Here is a 5,358-nt window from a genome sequence, read left to right as displayed (position 1 = left end):
ATACTAGCAAGTACCTTAAAAACCACGTAAGTAAAACTGAAGTAACAGGGGAGATCTGTATATACAAAGCAGCAACCACAAACAGGTAATCGCGTAAAAAAAAAAAAAAAAAGGTCTTCAAACACCAGGCATCTTGTTGTTTGTTTGTTGATACAACATTCCCACCGTCTAGTTACACCACACCGGTATGAACTTATTGCTATTTCGTGTCCCCTTCGCTTCTGTTGGCAAACATTTTTTATTTATCTCTCGCTGTGACTGATGTGATGGTAAGATAAAAGGAAACATGTCGCCCATTGAGTGGTTGCGCCTTTCATCTATTAATATTTGTCTATTGTTTATACCAACGTCGCCTCGGTGTGTGTGGGGCATCCGATGTGGCTTGTCATACTGACTCGACCTCAACTCGTGTGGCATTTCCTTGGGCACGCTGTTGATTGTGTCTTGTAGTATTGGGAATTTGTGTGGTTTTAATAGCATAGCAAATCATCATGCTATTAAGGATTCTTTTTATCATGTACAAGCGATTTCCACTTGTGTGTATATTATATATATACGTATATATGATATATAATATATATATATATATAATATATATATATATATATATATATATATATACATATATATATACAGTAAAATAGTTATAATATACAATAAGACTGAAACTGGAAAACCCAAAAAATGGGAAAATTTTCAAACGAAAAAGTTTCCCTCGAGGGGGAAAAAAATTTGGCAAAGGAAAAAAAAATTTTTCGTTAGGGAAATCACCATTCACTTAGGAACATTAAATGTTGATCCCCATGAGCTAGTACTAAATACGGCGAAACAGTATTGATTCATCTGCACTGTATCGCCGTTTTAGTACTAGTCCCTAGAGAAGCAAATGTTTTGTGTGTTTAGTGCCAGCCGCTAGGGGATTAAATGTCGTTAAGTGAATTGACTATTTCACGAATTCCCTGAAAATTTCAGGGATTTCGTGAAATCCCTGATTTCACAGTCGTACTGTAACACACACACACACACACACACACACACACACACACACACACATATATATATATATATATATATATATATATATATATATATATATATATATATGTATGTATATTGATTGCTTGGTTGCGCATGCCGATCTAAAACTGCAGAAATTGATTAAATTTGGAAAGTGTTTGCATGGCGAGAGAGGAGAAAGATAAGAGTAACTTTGAGCAACTTACAACGTTAATACTCTCTCTCTCTCTCTCTCTCTCTCTCTCTCTCTCTCTCTCTCTCTCTCTCTCTCCCTTGGCATATGTCTGTTGGGTGTTGCTGCACGCGTTTAACAGCTAGTTTTGAAAATAATCTTCATTATTCTCTCCGTCGTAACGTTATGATATTCATTAACGTGATTATCACACATTAAATCAAATTTCATGCTGTTGTACGCCAGTTGTAATTTTGTTTTTTGCAAGTGCACGACAAAAGGACTTTGTAAATCTATCACTTGTATTCTTCCAGAATTAGATTTGTATTTTCGTGTCTCTCGGCTTTGGAATATGTATAATTGATAAGTTTTCGTTTTTTTTCTACTCGGTTTCTATATTTTTATTTCTACTCGATTGCTAATTTTTTTCCAAGTTTCTTAATCAATTATGCTTCCTTTAATAGTATCATCCACTGCTTGGAACATCGTCATTCTTACAGAATTAGAGATGTGTTTTATGTACTCTCGACATTTGAAATAAAAATATTTGGATCAATTTCAGCTCTTATTTTTCATTTCTTCCACTCGATTTGTCATTTTTTCCTAAGTTCCAAAATCAAGTAGTTCCTCGTTGGACGAGTGGATTTCGCGCTCGGCTACTAATCCGGTGGTCCGAAGTTCGATTCTCGGCTCGGCCAACTCGGAACCAGATAAATTTTTTTCAGGTGATAGAAATTCATGTCTCGATATAATGTGGTTCGGATCCTACAATAAGCTGTAGGTCCTGTTGCTAGGTAACCAATTGGTTCCTAGCATCGTCAGAATATCTAATCCGTCGGTCCAGCCCTAAGAGAGCTGTTAATCAGCTTAGTGGTCTGGTAAAACTAAGATAGACTTAACTTTTCCTCCTGCAGCATTGTCATCCTCGCATCATCTGCTTGGAAGACCGCCTCGTTCCCGCGTTGAGAATCAGCTGTTTTGGCGGGCACTTGTGACGTCCTTCGGCAAACAAACGAGGCTCGTCCGCCAAAGAGGCCGCGTGTCACTCTATCCCTCATAAAGCACGAAAAACCGTGAGAACTGGCGAGGGCGAGACAGGAAAGGGATGTTTGTTGGCGTTGTAATCAAACTGGAGTCCTCCTCGGTGGCGATGATATGCTTTTGCTGATGAGGACGACTTGAGCCATTTCGCGAGAGGCGGGAAAGGATGGCTCGTCTCTCACGAGATCTTTTATTTACAAACATTGAACGCGAGGGGCTCGCAAGTTGATCGGATTACAGCCAGTGATAATGTTTGTTGTAATTTAAATCTACCCCCCTTTTTTTTATTCATATATAGCGGACCGTTTTAACGTCCGTCGCAGATTGTCATACACAGAAAATTAATCTTGGTCTGTTATGTCTCTGTGTAATTAACACAAGAAATACGATATACTTATATAATTGGAAATGCAATTTCAAGCGCTTGCCGCACCGCCCCCCCCACCCCCCGCCTCATGCTCTCTCTCAGGGGTTGCCTTTGGTATACAAGGATTTCTCTCTCTCTCTCTCTCTCTCTCTCTCTCTCTCTCTCTCTCTCTCTCTCTCTCAGGGTTGCCTTTGGTATATGAGGATCCCCCCCTCTCTCTCTCTCTCTCAGTGTACCCTTCGGTATGCGAGGACCCTCTCTCTCTCTCTCTCTCTCTCCTCTCTCTCTCTCTCTCTCTCTCTCCTTGTCAATCAAATGGTTTAGCAACTTATGTCAAACTATTTTTACCTCTTTTCACCTCGGACCCCTTGGAATGAGAAACGACCCGGCAGGTGATGTTTTTTTTTCATGGACACCACTTATTTCATTATCACTCAAAATAGGACAGTCTTATCATTAGCAATCAGCAAAATACCCGATGAGTACAACAGGGGAAATTCCAGTTAGGGAGTGATAAGGAAACGCATGTTCGTCAAAGTGCAAGTTCTCAGGGAATGCAGTTTACGTATGTGTCTTTTGTTTGTTTGTTTGTGGTACTGACACGTGTGTTTATTTTCTTCACCTAGGATTATCTTAGAGTTTGGTAGTTGAGACTCCTGGGTTTTGCCCCATGTATTGAATTAAATAATATAATAATAATAATAATAATAATAATAATAATAATAATAATGAAGCAAATTAAATTCTTACACACACACACACACACACACACATATATTATTATATATATATATATATATATCTCGTATATACACACACACACACACACACACACACAATATATATAGATATATATATATATATATATATATATATATATATATATATATATATCTATCTATATATATAATATATAGATATATATATATTATAGATATATATATATATATATATAATATATATATATATATCTATATATATATATCTATATATATATATCTATTATATAATAGATATATATATTAGATATATATATATTATATATATATTATATATATATATATATGTGTGTGTGTGTGTGCGTGTGTGTGTGTATGTGTGTGTGTGTGTGCGTATGTGTGTAAGTATTTATCTTGTTTTTATTATTATTATTATTATTATTATTAACATTACTATTATTAGTCATATATATCATCCTTAACAAACAAATAAAAAGTATCATGAAATTTTCTTTTCTCCTAGATAAAGAAATCTTCAGAAGAAGCAACATCAAAGGCATAAAGACAGTGAATATTTCTTCTTGCATTTCTACTAAATAAAAGACATCCTCCAGAAGTCTTTTACTTAGAATCCAGTCTAAACAGTGGTTTTGAAATTCACGTTTCTGCTTCCCTCTTATTTGAGCGGGCGAGCCCCTTATCTCCTTCTGTAAAGGTTGATTTTGGTATCAGTGGGGAAAGACCAAACAACAGATAATAATTGATAAATAGGTAACCAAAGGTAGTCTTTGGGTTCACTAGTTACTGGAGTACATTAGTTCGCTTTTAGATATCGACCATTACATGCTAACTTGATAAGGTAAAATATCACTGCTTTTTAATAATGCTGTTCTGTTCACTTTATCACAGTGAGACATTGCAAAATAATTAAGGAATTGCCTGTATTCAGTTGTTTAATGTTTCCGAATTTGAATTTCTCTTCTGCACTTGGGAAATTCAGCGTTTCATAATAATGACGAAAACTTTTAAGCGAAAATAAAAATAAATTGAGAGAAAGGAATTTTGAAGCGAACTTTCATCAGAATTGGCCTCTTAGAGAGTGAAATTGAATTTGGTTTTTCTCGACAGCTTTTTATGTGAAGCTTTTGGTCTTTATATATATCTGGCACTGGGTTTCTGCATCCTACTCTTAGTGCACTTGGGCGTAGGTAAAAGTGAACAGGCAACAGTAGAAACAATTGATTTTCTTTCTGTGCTTTGTATTCAAATGTGGAACGTCTTCTTTCGAGGTATTTCATGAGGCTTTAGGTATTTTAGTATCTAAAATTACAGTTTATCTCAGCGTAAAGGAAAAGCATCCTTGCATCTGATAAAGTAAAAAAAAAAAAAAAAAAAAAAAAAAGCACTGTGTTCTCTCATCTGATAAAAAAAAAAAAAAAAAAAAAAACTGTTCTCTACCCTCTATTATAGTTGTACAGTAAGTTCCAGAAGTGAAGCGACAAATCTCAAAATTGATCGTACTTCTATAGAAACTCATGGGGTTGCCAGTTATTATATTTTATTCCAATTATTGTCATCCTATTTATCTGATAATACGTATCAGTGATTAACTGTATAAGCGCACAAAGTATTTCCCCAGTGAATGATCAATGTTAGTTCAGTAATTGTTTATTAATTAAAAAAAAAAAATTCCCCAAAGAAACATCTGCGGCTTCCAAAGTGTGATATGAAGTGTTCACCATATAGTGGCAGCAGGAACCGTGTGCATAAGCATTGGCCTAATATTTGTAAATTAACTTTCTACTTTTATAGCGTTATATCGAAAGTCATTATGATTTCTTTTGATAAAGCACAGAGAAGTTTAGCATCTGATTAAATGAAATATAATAAGGCAAGTTGGTGTAAAAAAAAAAAAAAAACTAAATCCTAGTTATGTGCGTGTCTAACGTTGGTTACATGGTTAGGCCTATTTCAAGAATCAAGGAAATATATTTTCCAGCTTGTTGGTTAATAATTTCATGGAATTTCTCAATTGTGCAAAT

At 35.1% G+C, this 5,358-nt stretch overlaps 1 protein-coding gene across 1 annotated transcript in view; it reads left to right on the top strand.

Moving 5' to 3' along the window:
- Nucleotides 1-4,086: 4,086 nt before the first annotated feature.
- LOC135221005 (aminopeptidase N-like) overlaps nt 4,087-5,358 on the top strand; it is a 36,702-nt gene continuing 35,430 nt past the window's right edge. The window contains exon 1 of the mRNA XM_064258721.1: nt 4,087-4,175. The gene's annotated coding sequence lies outside the window, so the exon portion shown is untranslated. The remainder of the gene's footprint in view (nt 4,176-5,358) is intronic.

The sequence above is a fragment of the Macrobrachium nipponense genome, chromosome 2 (genome assembly GCF_015104395.2).
Source record: "Macrobrachium nipponense isolate FS-2020 chromosome 2, ASM1510439v2, whole genome shotgun sequence".
Classification (NCBI taxonomy): domain Eukaryota; kingdom Metazoa; phylum Arthropoda; class Malacostraca; order Decapoda; family Palaemonidae; genus Macrobrachium; species Macrobrachium nipponense.
The sequence above is the reverse complement of the archived record's forward strand: the minus strand, read 5'-3'. Positions and strand labels throughout refer to the sequence as shown.